This window comes from Furipterus horrens, unplaced genomic scaffold (genome assembly GCF_987537825.1).
Source record: "Furipterus horrens unplaced genomic scaffold, mFurHor1.1.pri manual_scaffold_5, whole genome shotgun sequence".
In the NCBI taxonomy this organism is placed as follows: domain Eukaryota; kingdom Metazoa; phylum Chordata; class Mammalia; order Chiroptera; family Furipteridae; genus Furipterus; species Furipterus horrens.
The window spans coordinates 51,638,568-51,653,278 of NW_028327175.1; the positions used below are offsets into that span (position 1 = coordinate 51,638,568).

Sequence of the window (14,711 nt, forward strand, 5' to 3'; positions counted from 1 at the left end):
AGCTCATAAACCCCAATATACCTCAGCCTTAACTAATATCCAACCTTCTATTTTTATGCAGGTGCAATAGAAATTAATATAGTAGTTATTATTGACATTTTAAAAATAAATAATAATATGTGTATAATTCTATTTAGCTTTCAAAATGCTTTCATATACTTTATCCATTTGATTTCTTAATAACTCTGTTGTGTTTCTTTTACAATTTCTAACTTTTTAAGACACATTATTACAATTTAAATTATTCTCAAAAAAGAGAATGTTCATTGTATAAAATTTGAAAATCATAAAGAACTGTGAAATAAGAAGATTAAAATCTAAAATACCATCTCTCAGAGAAAACTATGTTTTGGATTGTTGGAAAATTTCCTTTAAGGTTTTTTCCCTTGTGTGTGCACATAGTAAAGAGATATTTTTAAAGGGGGCATACTTGGAATCATATTGCAGGTAAAGTTTGGGATCCTGATTTTTTTAATTGAACATTATAATAATTTTACTTGCCAGTAAAATTCTTTGAAAAATTATTTTTAATGACTGCACAACATTCTTTCTATCACAGAGGTGTAAAATAAACATCCTCCAACTGTTAGATATTTGGGTTGTTTTAATATTATAAAATTTGGCTTTGCCATTGTAAATAATGCTGCAGTGAACATGGGGATGGTGTTTATGAATAAATGGTCAGGGCAGGTGGAGGCACATCAGAAACAATGAGCAAATAAAACGGCGGGAAGTGAGAGGTATCTTTTTAACCACAATGATGAGGGTAATGAAAAACTGTTCTCTCTAATAAATACCCCACTTACATTTCAAGGTAGCTTTGTGACTGGTTGAAAACCCAATGAAAATGCAAATTTCTGGAATAAAGTATGATCTTATTTGTGAATAAAATACAGAAATAAATATGGCCAAACATGGTAGTTTAATTTCTGGAAATAAAGCTAGACTATGAATGTTCTCTGGTGGAATTTGCTCTCCCTAGGGTTGATATTTGTTATGATTATAGTTAGAGTGCTTGAGGCCATGATCAATGAGCTCCATTTGAATGCACAAAGGAGGAATGCCTAATTTGGCCATATTTCATTGATTTTAAATATACTTGGATTATAATATTTTCCATTTTCTGAAATTAAGATGTTTTCAATCAATGTGCACATTTAATTGATTGTTAATTCTTTGCCTACAATTTTTTACTAACTCAGGTTGCATTTTGCAACACCATCATAGACATAAAAGCGATAGCTTCCAGGTTAAGATACCTGGCATTTATCCATGTTTTCAAAGCTCTTTGCTGTGTGTGTATTTGCAAGAGAATAGAGATATATGGACGTCTGTATTGCATCATATTCTAAGGGTCTTTGACCTTCCTTAATAATTAAATATAAGGACAGGGAAAATCATGATCACATGAGAAGGAATACTCAGTACTTGGCTTTCAAAGTGCTTCCTCTGAAAATCTATTTGGAAGGATGGCAGGTGTTAGTACCAGCTGATCTTTACTGTGATTGGTTTTTGTCTTTTCCTGCAGACCCCTTGGGCCACAAGATCCTTGGTCACTAAAATTCAAAATGCTGCTTCTTCCTACAACTACAATATTGTCTACTTTTTTTGGCAGTGGGTTTTCACTTATGTTCTTCCATTGTGGTTAGAGAATGGCAAATTTTACTGTTTGATCATGTTAGCCCATCCTTAAATTTAATTATGTTACCTTTTGTGATTTAAAAAGAGCAAAACAAAACAACTAAGCCCTGGCTTAGAATACTCATTCTTTCCTATTTTTAATGTTGCTAACAGCTGCCCTGCCTCCTTAGGCTTATTGTCATTCTTTCCACTGAAATTTTGGTCACAGTCAGAACTCCTGAAAGAAGACCACTGAACTTCTTACCCACTGTGAATTTCAATAAATGGGCTTTCTAGTTTTGATGTTAAGGCAAAACGTTTTCATTGAAGATTATTTTAGGGTCCTGGAAGGCAGGTTTGTTTGGAGACTGTCACTTTGAGTAAAGGAAGAAAGCCCATTGGCTTTTCACACGGCAGCCTTGCTGGCCATCAAGTGGGATGCTTCCAGAGAGTCTACTTGCCACATCCCTGTGACCCCAGATCTCGTATTCCTTGGGATTGCCACTAATGACATCACAGTAAAATCCAGGCAAGAATTTTCTAGATAGATACTTTGTAATCTCTTTGCACATCTGTTGGAAAGTCACTTCAAGTTTCGGAGCTATGTATGTAAATATCTACAGTGTTACTGTAGTCCCAAAGCACCAACACTCATTACTTACCCAGCTGCTGTTAAGAAGTGAAAAATCTTGATTTTTGGTTTTATTAAGACTTGTTGTTATTCTTAATATTATTTGGCTTGTCACTTCTTAATTGATAACACAGCATGGGTTTCAAGTTCTCCAGGATAATACTGAGTTAAAATATTCTACTCCATAGCCCCATAAGGGCATTTGGGTTTTCAGAACAGGGGTCATGATTTGCTTTGGAAATCATGATACCTGTACTTCCTGATAGCTTTGAAAAAATTTACAAAGCACTGGGTTAGACTTTTAAATGGCATGTTCAGCAATCTGTGTGGCACAACTCATGGAAGGAGGCTTTCATACAATGCTTTTTGTTGCTACGGCTTGTGAGTTCACCTTTGTGTGTGCATGTATGTGTGTTGTGGTGATTTAGTAATTAACCTCCTCTTCAGAAGGTGTCCCAGACAACTCCTTTCTCATGCTCAAAAGTACTTTTTTTAAAAAGCAAGCATCTAGTTTCAATGAGAAAATTATAATGTATTACATTTTTCTTTAGAAAGCAATTGTGTGTCAACAATTATGTGTGTTCTAAAAGGAAACAGAAATTCGACCATGGATGAATTTACTAACAGTGGAGAACCACAGGGATACGGCCCATGCCCTAAAATGATAGATCAGGTTAGATATTAGTGTGACTTTTTGCCTCTGATGGTTTGAATGTACACCCTTAGCTCTGGTGATTTTAGGAGGCCTGAATGTGCCTATTAGCTGGACCCCCTTCATCAGAGCCCTGGCACTTCATTCACTCACGAAGCAGGTTTTTGAGCATTTGCTGGAAATACTGTACTGAGGCTGATGAAAGAAGTGTAAAGTCTAATCTGTGTAGTCCTATAAACGGCCGTCTGTGGAGGAGATGAAGGAGTTCTCCGGTGATGTGTGAGGCTTAGTAAAGGCTGTACATGTTCAGAGGACAAGGACCTCTCTGACTTTGTGTCAGGGAGGGTTGCTGGGACAGTCGAGGTCCTGGACCTCTGTCAAGGACCCAAGTTGTTAAACTGGTAAGAAGAAGGAAGAACTAAGCCCATTTTGGTTTAAGTTAAGGACATTTAGGTTCGAAATGGAAGTAATGTTTGGGCAAGACCAGAAAGGTAGACAAGGTAGACTGTATTCATTGGTTTGTGAGTCATGGGGAGACTTGGAGAGACAACAATGCAGGGTGGGGAGAGGCAGAATTGAGTTGAAAAGATAACCTGCCATTGTGTTTGGGGAAATGGAACAAGGAAACAGGGAGCCTGATGAAGAATCTAGGAATTTGGTTCTATTATTAATAAGGTTCATAATGAGGGATTTTTCCTGATATCAAATAGAACTTTACAAAATTAGCTTAGAGCAGCGTTCCTCAAAGTGAGCCATGTGTTATGAGGAATGTCCATGTGTGTGTCTTGGTGTTGGTTACTTGTTAAAATGGGTTCACACCCAAAAATGTGGGGAAATCTGAGTTGCCCAAAGTGAAGCAGATTTCTTCCTGAGAGGATTTCTTAGAACCTTTAATATGCAAATTTCTTTGTTACTCTTCCCTTACTTGATAGTCTATTCTAGAACCAGGGTGGGCTGGCACAGTGTGCTGCAAAGACCAAGATTATTTTAATTTTCTTCATGCCCACTTATATGTTCTAATTTTCTGTAATAAACTGTATATCTTATATAATTAATTAGAACAATTATTTAATCATTTAATAACTATGTAAGAAATAGCTCCTTGGAAATAAGAAAAGTTCAAATTCCATAGTGAACATTTATGTGGCATAGGAATTCATAAAAATAGATATTGTTGCCATGTAATAAGAGATGTTAGATAAAAAAGCATTTACTCCCAAATAAGTCACATATTGTAAACAAATGGTTCTAATAATAAGGCAAGTAGTCATTGGTAGGAAGTGAAGAAGTTTGTAATACCTAAAAAAATAAAGTTCTTATTTGAAAATCTTTCGAGATCTACCCTGGTTTTTTCATGTCACAATAATTGTGATGGCTGGTGATTTTTTTTCCTCTAAAATAATTTCCTGAAATTTTTCAATGCTTCATGGTTAGTTATTTTTAAGTGACCCAGCACGGGAAGGATGTGAAGGGGGTGGAGTACTAGGGGAACTCCTGCCAGTTAATGGAAAACATGTTTGAAAGTGAACTAAGGCCACCAAAAGTAGTCTGAAGAGATCTCTATGTACAAAGCAAAGACTTCTTTTTTCTTTCGACTAGCTTTATATTTATTAAATTAAATTTGTTATTTAAAAACCTTGCCACAAAAACATCAGGCTCAGATGGTTTCACACATTAATTCTATAAATGTAATTAATAATGGAAAAGAGGATAGTTAGCATTGGGTTATCAACAAGTCAGCTTTAAAATCAACAGGAACAATGACCAAGAGTCAATGTTATGTAAGTTCTAAGTGCTAGACTACAAGGAAATAGGAAATCAGCTTGGGCGTAATTCATTTCTTCTTCCCTTTCAAAGGCTTGGCAAATGGAGCCAGGTCTCTGCTCCTCTGCCAGTCCGCTGAAGGGGAAGACTCTTGCTGCCTGCTCCTGCAGACTGCCCCTCCTGCAGACTGCCCCCTCCTGCAGGCTGCCCCCTCCTACAGACTGCCCCCTCCTGCAGACTGCCCCTCCTGCAGATTGCCCCCTCCTGCAAGCTGCCTCCTCCTTCAGACTGCCCCCTCCTGCAAGCTGCCCCCTCCTACAGACTGCCCCTCCTGCAGACTGCCCCTCCTGCAGACTGCCCCCTCCTGCAGACTGCCCCCTCCTGCAGACTGCCCCTCCTGCAGATTGCCCCCTCCTGCAAGCTGCCCCCTCCTGCAGGCTGCCTCTCCTACAGACTGCCCCCTCCTGCAGACTGCCCCTCCTGCAGACTGCCCCCTCCTGCAGACTGCCCCTCCTGCAGACTGCCCCCTCCTGCAGACTGCCCCTCCTGCAGATTGCCCCCTCCTGCAAGCTGCCCCCTCCTGCAGGCTGCCCCTCCTACAGACTGCCCCCTCCTGCAGACTGCCCCTCCTGCAGATTGCCCCCTCCTGCAAGCTGCCCCCTCCTGCAGACTGCCCCTCCTGCAGACTGCCCCCTCCTGCAGACTGCCCCTCCTGCAGATTGCCCCCTCCTGCAAGCTGCCCCCTCCTGCAGGCTGCCCCTCCTACAGACTGCCCCCTCCTGCAGACTGCCCCCTCCTGCAGATTGCCCCCTCCTGCAAGCTGCCCCCTCCTGCAGGCTGCCCCTCCTACAGACTGCCCCCTCCTGCAGACTGCCCCTCCTGCAGACTGCCCCCTCCTGCAAGCTGCCCCCTCCTGCAGACTGCCCCCACACTTCAACTCCAGGGCCATCAGTGAACATATGAGCTTCTCTAGACCTAGCAACTCCATTTCTGCAACAGAATTGAATGCCAATAAATCTATAGATTCCTGAGCAATAGCTGTGTTTCCTGATTGGCTTTCCTCTAGTTTGGCAATGGGAATGTTTTCCTTATCTTCTCCAGGTGCTGCCTTGGCAGCTCGTTCCCCATCAGTCATTTATTTAGTCTATTTCTCCTTATTCAGTCCAGCTCTAGCTGCTTGCTCTATTTTCTATGGGTCCTCTACTCCCTGTCTCCTTTTTGTCCTGTGTTTTCTCTGTTTCTGTAGCCACCTCCTTTTCCACGCACTCCTCCTAGATGTCTCTCCCAGCTGAGCACACCAGTCTTCTGAAATACCCTTCCCAGAGTCAGTCACAGGGGTCTGTAGTTTTTCTGGTGAGCTAAGTTGGTATTCAGGACGCTTGCTCTCTCAGAACTACTGGAAAATTCGACTGCTGCCTCAATACCATTGTCGTCATTTTTTGGAACTAGGAAGCTCATTCCTGAAGTACTAAGTGCTCCTTCACTGTCATCAACTGAGCTTTCAGGGCCAGACCCTCCACAGTCTCTGGTCCTTCCATGCCCAATCAGAAGCACTTCCTTTCCACCGCTCCAGATCCTCTGTCTGTTTTTGATCTGTTAGGACCCCCCGAGTCGCACGATTTCTGCAATCCCCTCTTGCTGGAGGCAGCCTGTATACCTTTGAGGACGGGCTCCTCCAGACGCTCAGCCATCTCCTGGCACTGCTGCTGGAGTTGAGTTGATGAAGCAGTGCCTGGGTCCTGAGAGCTCCCCGCTTCAGTCGTTCTAGACATTTCTGTTCCTTTTCAGCTTCTTGCTCAGCTTGTTTTACACATTCAGCCATCGCTTCTTCATGACTGACATCTCGTAGTCTCCTTCTACTGAGACCTGGCGAACTTCTGGATTGGTTGTCTTCTCAGTCTGAGCACCAAGTGTTCAGAGCATAGACCCCAAACCTCCTTTTCCACCATGAAGTCTGAATTCCAAACTGTGAACAGCTCCATGCTGCATGGTGCTGTCAGTGTTAATAAATGATCCATTACATTTCACAAAGAAACACCCCACTGAAGTATCCTGATCTTGGCAGTGGTGCTGGAGAAGGTCTTGGCCAGCATGGGGTGAAGCAGCCGGCACTGCTCTGCACCTGAATGAAGCCGGGGCGCAGATCCACACCAGCGCTGCTGTCTCCAGGGCCGTGTCTCCTAGTCAGGGAAACAGATTTCCCGAGTCAAAGCAAAGGTCTTATTGTGTCAGGTAAATGTGCTTGATCCCAATAGGTCTTTGGATATCTTTTACCCTTTTGTTTATTTCCACAATGAAATTCAATGCTAAGAATCAGTTTAACACTTGAAACTTGGAAAGATAAGAAAATGACTTTCACTATAGCAGTCAATAGGGGAGCCTCAGCTAGCAACCAGAGCTGTACAAAGGGACTTACCTTTTAACATTTACAATATTAAACATTTCATAGTCTCCACTATATATTCTATATCATATCTGAAATGATATATTTTAGACAATTTATAACTTCAGCTAAGTTAATGGGAAAATGTCACTAGCAATATTTGTATCATTAAAAATTGATGATAGATTCTTTAGACTATTAAGACAGTAACGGACTCACATGTTATCTTCTGCATCCCAACAAGGTAGTTTGTAATTCTCTGTGCATCTGCGACCTCATACATACCTCTTACAGCATCAGGATTGTTGTGGTTATTATCCGTGTATCCATCTGTCTTCTATTAAACTCTGAGCTTCTTGACCACCAGAACTGTGTCAGTGTTTGTTTGTTTGTTTGTTTTTTATCCCTAACTAAACCAGTAGAAAACATTTAGTTAGTGCCTAGTAGATGCTCTTGAAAGAAGGAAAGTGGTAGAGTTATTAATTTGTCCCTGTGTTCAGAAGGCAGTAGTCTGAATTGCTCCATGAGGATGCTTTTGGGATACAAGGAAGATCCAACAATCTCTGACTTAAGAGTTTAAGCTACAATTTACAGAGAAATTTATTAGTATTTGCTAAAGTCCATCCTTTCATCTCTCTCATCACTACTTGAATTCAGACCATCTTACCTCAGTTGAACTTCTAGGTGACCCTCAGGCCTCCTTTCCAATCCATCCTCCATATTGCCATCACATCTATCTCTCTAAATTATTATAATCCTATTATTTTTTTGCTTCATGTCTGTATCTGCTAGATAATCCCACCATCTTTGCACAGCACTGGAGCCCTTTGGGGTTTGACCCATTTGCTTCCACTCTCCCCTTATCTGGGCTCTATTCATGCCACAGAGGTAGTCATTGTTCTTTAACAGGCCATTTGCTTTACCCTTTTCTCTGCTCAAAATGCTTTCCAACTTCTTATATCTGTCAGATTGGCTTCTCTTCTAAAGAAGACCAGCTTTTTGACCCTCCAGGGAATTTACCACACCCTTCTGTCCAGTGCTTATGAACTCTCATCATGATGTATAATGACTTTATGTATTTGATTGTCTTTTGCTTCTTGAAATCTAATTCTTCAGTAAACACCCCATTGCTCATTATGATGCTCAAGAAATGGAAGTTCTTATTACCAAACGTCAACCATGTGCCAGGCATTGTGTAGATTTGGTTCCCACTGGATCAAAAAATCATTTGGGGCACTGGGCTGAACATCAAGTCAGACAGAGGTTCTCCAAACAAAACTTGGTTGAATGTAGATAGTTCCTTCATATCTTTAAAATAAACAGGCAAGTAACCTAAGTCATTTGAATTCAATACATTTCAGCTTCATGCAAAGAAAACTTCTGGAAATAAGTGAGTAGGGGGTGAACATATAGTGATATCACTTGTTTACTTACTAGTCTGTGTTTGAGTAAATCATTTGTGCTTGTGGGAGGCAGATCAGGGAGGGAACTCAGGGAGCAGGTTTCTACTCAACATTCAGAAAGTTGCCCTGGAACACTTAGAGGAAAGGAGAATAAAGGCAGACTAGTAGTAGTTGTAAGTGTAAAATGTAGATTCCTGGTTAAAAGAAAACCACAGTGAAATAGCTCATATGATCTGACATTCTTCATGACATACCTCCTGTTCTCCAGCTGCCTCTTCCATCTTTCCTGTTACTTTTTGCCTGTTTTGATCAGGCAGTATTTCCTTAGAAAGCTACATTAGGGATCACCTCCTGTTATATCTGCCATCTTTCCTCTTATTTCATGCATAGCATATTATCACCTTTATTTAGGAGTACTTTTGAAATAAAAGTATTTTATGTATATAGTTTTGTCTCTTTAATTAGTCTGGAAGGTCCCTGTAGCCAAGGACCGTATCTTATTTTTCTTTTAAATTACTTGGAATTCTTAGTAACATTCTATGAAGGTTGTTATAAATGCTAGAGTCTTGCTGAATTAAGCAATTGTTAAATGTTCAAAATCTCAGTAAATATATATAGTGTAGAACCTGATGGATACTGTTTGCATTTATTTGATAGCAATTGAGAGAGAAACATACTGCCTGACTTCAGATACTAACTTGGCTAGATATTAGCAGTCTAACCTTTCTGTGCTTCTGTTTTTCTTCTCTTAATGAGGCTAAAAGTAGCATCTACCTCATAGGGCTGATGCAGAGATAACTGTGCCTAGAGAAGGTATATGTAAAAGGTTTGCAATGTCTGGCACATAGTAAGTGCTTGATAAATATTAACCATTATGTTAGTTTGTACATACAAACAGAGAAAAATAAAAGAAAATATGTATAGTTTGTGCATGTATAACATACCCTAATGATTATAAAACTGGCATATTGCAGGGATTAAAAAAATTAAGGTAACATCAATTGTGAATTAGAAAGTTGAACATTAGTACTGTTACTTATTAAAAGAAAGAATGCCTTCTGTGGTGGGTTGATTCTCGAAATCAGATGAAGTCACTCAAAATCAGATTAAGTCTGCTGTATAAAAAGTTTAGCCTAAAAATACAAGATGTTAAAAGAATTGAGCAAAAACATATGTATGGAAATGTTTTTCATGATCTTGCCCATTTCTGTGCAACCATTTTTAGTTTAGACAGTCTACTGTAGTGGGGGCTCCATAAAGACTCCTATGTGTGAAATTCTGTGTTTGAGCAACCTTTATCATTGGAACAACTAATAATGTTGTTCTTGCAGTTTGGAGCTATTACTGTAGAATGGTGAAAAAATGTTTTCATAAAGTGCCCCATCGTGTTAGCAAATGAGAACTGGAGGATGGAGTTGGACCGTGAGCAGAGCTGCTACCCTACTCCCCGCACATGCTGAAATAAACAGTTCCACTTTGAAAGCATGGGCTTTATTATGTTCTTGCATTTGGAAATGTATTCCATTACTGCCAACATAATACAGAGTAGTTATACTGTAGTTAATCATGCCATCGGTCAATTTATAAAACTCAATATAATCATATTGTGGCAAAATGCAATTACAATAAGAGTTCTAATGAGATGAGAGGGGTGGATGTGTCTTCTGGGGGCTATTCTTTCATTTCTAGAATGGTATTCTTTGTCTGGATTGTTTATTGGATTCTGGGATTCTTAGTGCTTATGATTTCTCCCTTCCACTTCCCTCCCACCCTCCCTTTGAAGCTGCCAAAGGGGGGAGGGTCCATGGTTTTGTAGATAAATGTTGCAGACATGTTTATGTTGAGGAACAAGCAGGAGCTATGTCCTCTGGAAAAAGGAGGGCCGCATTTTTTTGCACACAGCGCCTTCCATTTGCTGACTCCAGTCTTCTTTCACCCAAAAGAAAGGCCCTTTACTAATTTGACTTCATGAGGTATTTTTTTCCCCTGTCCAGCTGGAGCCCCATTTCCCAAAGTGTTGTTTCACAGTGGCTTGATCTCCAGATTCTGAGGAAGTAGGTGAGCTCCCTCCCACCCACAGTTTCATGGCCACCCCATTCTTGGAGCACTGAGAGTTCTCCTGACCCCTCCTGTACTCTTATTGCTGCTGGAAGCAGTGGAGAGAGAGTTCCAACCAGAGCAAGCAGGACCTCCATTCCAGGCCGAAGGAGTTCTGAAGTCGGGGCTTCCTGTCTGCTGGGGCCATTTTCTCTTCTCTAGCTGGCTTGCACTAGGAGCCCGTGGTGGCAGTGGCCTTGCTGTATTGAACAGGGCTGTGGGTCCTGGTAAAAGCCTCGTGGGGGCTGGGGCAGGAGCTGGGGATAGTGAGGGTGGTGGGCCTGCACTCTCAGGTCCCCCCACTCCCCGGAGTCTAAGCTCTGAGCTCCCAGGCACTCTGGGCCTGTTTGTTGTTGGCCCTTCCTTCTTTCCTGCAAGGTTTTTCCTTCTCATGGGTGACTCCCTGTCTGGCTGGCTGGCTGGCTGCCATGCTCTCATTCTGGTGGGTTTTAACCTCTATTCTATGGGACTTTCTTGGTATGACTCCGGAAAGGAGCAAAGTGCACACTGTCATCATTCATTAGAAGTGCTAACTTCTTAGTACACGAAGGTTCACACAGGGTGAGCTGCATGAGCTCAGCTCAGTGATGGTGCTTTTGTGGGTCAGATGGGTTTGTACATCAGACTAGAGCAGGAAGGTTATTCGCCTGCAGGAATGCCAAAACCTCAATTTCACTTCACTATAGAGTTCTGAGAGCCCTTGTTTATATCAGTGCCTCCTAATTATATATTCACTGATAGAATATCAGAATTTCAGGGACCTTAGAGCAAGGCTTCTTAAACCTTGCAAAGGTCTACAGATCACCCCAGGGGCCTTTGCAAATGCAGATGTGATTCAGTATGTCTGGGGCAGGCCTGAGAGTGCATTTCTAACACATTCAAGAAGACGTTATCAGGCTTCCTCTAGTGACAGGACCTTTTTCACCTTCTCCAGTTTTACCACAAAGTCCCACCTTACATACCCTTTTACATTTTGTTTTGTTTTATTTTACTAATAGGGCTGCTTTGGTGTGCCTGTTTGCTTTTGTATCTTTGAATGTGTGCATTGATATACATTTAAAGAAGCTTCTCAATTATCAAATGTGTTCCTAAGATGACATATACAGAAGAAAAATAGTTGCTTTTATTTAAAAAATGTTATCCTTTTTAAATTATGTAAACATGTTCACATTTTACAGAAATATTTTGAGTAGCTGAAGTTTGAACAGATACATTTCCAGGGGAGGGGTCTTTTTAAAATTTTTATTTATTGTTTTTTCTATTACAGTTGTATCACTTCTTCCTCCATTGCTCACCGCAAACCCCATCTACCCCTTCTCCCACAGTCAATCCCCACCCCATTACCCTGCAGTCCATGCCCATGGGTCATTTATACTAGTTCCTTGACTAGACTCTTCTCCTTCTTTCCCCATTTCTCCCCTCTCCCCTTCCCCCTGTTTACTGTTAGTCTTTTCCTTGTTTACTTGCCTCTGGTTTTATTTTGCTTATTTGTTTGTGTTGTTCATTAGTTTCCTGTGTTAGGTGATACCGTATGGTATTTGTCTTTTGTTGCCTGGCTTATTTCACTAAGCATAATTCTCTCTAGTTCTATCCATGTTGTCGCAAATGGAAGGAGTTCCTTCTTTATTTCTGCTGCATAGTATTCCATTGTGTATATGTACCACAGTTTTTTGATCCACTCATTTACTGATTGGCATTTAGGCTGTTTCCAGCACTTGGCTGTTGTAAATAGTGCTGCTGTGAACATAGGTTCTTTTGAATTGAGGTTTCAGGATTCTTCGGGTATAATCCTAGCAATGGGATTGCTGGATTCAGAGGCAGTTCCATTTTTAGTTTTTTGAGGAAATTCCATACTGTTTTCCATAGTGGCTGCACCAGTCTGCATTCCCACCAACAGTGCAGTAGGGTTCCCGTTTCTCCACATCCTCGCCAGCACTTGTTGTTTGTTGATTTGTTGATGATGGCCATTCTGACTGGTGTGAGGTGGTATCTCATTGTGGTTTGAATCTGCATTTCTCTGATGGCTAGTGATGTCGAGCATTCTTTCATATGCCTATGGACCCTCTGAATATCCTCTTTGGAGAAGTGTTTGTTCAGGTCCTTTGCCCATTTTTTAATTGGATTGTCTGTCTTCTTGGTGTTGAGTCTTATAAGTTCTTTATATATCTTGGAGATCAAACCCTTGTCTGAAGTTTCATTGGCAAATCAGGGGAGGAGTCTTTTAATCTAACAACATCAATACAAATCCTAGAGGCAGAAGGCCCTTAGCTAAGAAAGTGTTGCCATGGGTAAATATAACAGGCTGGTGGGCTCTGTACACAAGAGGGTGACTCTTTGGATAGGATTTCCTGGGAGATGGTCATAATGAAGAATGGTTTTCCATATCAGTACTTGCCACATCGCTTCCCAGTGTCTCCTGGTCCCATCCCACTCTTCCCCTAACTCCTGTCTTATATCAGAGAAGCCTTGTTGCCTTTCACACACACACACACACACACACACACACACACACACACACACACAGAGAGAGAGAGAGAGAGAGAGAGAGAGAGAGAGAGAGAGAGAGAGAGAGAGAGAGACCCTCAGTAAAGCTTGCACTGTCCTCGGTGGGACTCTGCCTCCGCCATCCCACCCAGGAGCCCTGGGGCCATCACATGCCTGTCAGAGACATGTCACAGGGAATTGAGGTTCTTCAGGGTTTCTATAAGTTCAACCAATGTAGTATTATATCTGTTATGCTCTTTTTCTGGTTAATAAGGTGAAAATTAGTATTCTAATATGCAGAGGAGAATTAGCAAGAGGTACAGCCAGGGTCTTACTTGTCAAAAAGAAGAAATTCTTTAACAAATAAGAAGGAGTTAGTTCTAGGATAAGCTTAGAATAAGTTATAAAGGTGATCATCCTAATCTAAGCTTCTTTATGGTTTTAATAGAGTTTTAAAATAAAGATTAAGCTTCACAAGGAAGGATACATATCACTATTCTCAGTCTTTTTTGAAAGTTTGTTTGGAATTATCTCAGCCTCATTTCAAAAAGGATTTGATACAGCCTGTCTTAGTCTGTTTAGGCTTCTGTATCAAAAATACCATAGCCTGGGTGGCTTATAAACAACAGAAATTTATTTCTTACACTTCTGGAGGACAGGAAGTCCAAGATCAAGGCACCAGCTGAGTCAGTGTCTGGTCTTGAGATCCACTTACTGGTTCATAGCTGGCCATCTTCTTCTCCCTGTGTCCCCACTTGTCAAAAGGGTCATGGGAACAAACTGAGATCTTTTTCACAAGGCACTATTCCTGCTCATGAGGCTCCACCCTCCTGATCTAATTACCTCCAAGTACCATCACACTGAGGATTAGGTTTCAACATATGAATATTTAGGAGATACAAACATTCAGCCTATATCACAGCCCATGCAAATAAAAAATAAAAATAAAATAAAATAAACAAGAAGTTGGGGTGGAAAGAAAAGAAGCTAGAGGTAGTGTCAGCACACAGAACATTTCCTGGAAGATGCTGTTCACCTGTTAGAAGTGAGCTACAAGTTTGGTCGGGAGCGTCCAGGCTCCCTGACCAGTGATAGGATCCATGGTGGCCCAAAGATTAAGGTGAAGCATTTTTCCCTGTACTCAGACTTGAAAGAAACACCCCCCAAAGAGAATACTACTGTATGTGTAGTGAATTACACTCTGAGCAACATTCCTCAGATAAATGATAGTGTTTTGTGGGGCTATTTTTCAAACACTCCTTGGATATGGGCTAATGGCATATGTATGCATAATTTAGTCCAGACCTTTTGCAAGCGCCCTAAAGAAGTCTAAATATACATCTCTCTGACTGCCTCTGGGGCTAAAATTTCACCATCTACAGGAATGGGTGGATCCTACCATCCATTATGCAGTCTTCTATAAGTATTATTTTGCTCAACTGAGCTATCATTTGAAACATGTTAAGTTCAATTGCTTATAAAAGGAAGAAAACTTGTGACAAAAACTCTTTAGCAGAAAGTCGTCAACTTTAATTTTAGGGATAGTATATACAAAATAGATTAAATCCAGTGGCTGCTGCTGATTGCTCAGTTTCCTAAGAGGGCTTTAATATATCATCAGGGTCCCTTTTGTCACTAAAGTCTTCTGTATTAGTCAAAGTCTCGGAATAAAAGAAC

At 41.0% G+C, this 14,711-nt stretch overlaps 1 protein-coding gene and 1 pseudogene across 1 annotated transcript in view; one reads left to right on the forward strand and one right to left on the reverse strand.

Moving 5' to 3' along the window:
• Positions 1-14,711, forward strand: part of RASGRF2 (Ras protein specific guanine nucleotide releasing factor 2) — a 189,854-nt gene that overhangs the window by 16,201 nt on the left and 158,942 nt on the right. The window lies entirely within an intron of this gene.
• LOC150008616 (splicing regulator SDE2 pseudogene) lies at positions 4,738-8,185 on the reverse strand (annotated as a pseudogene).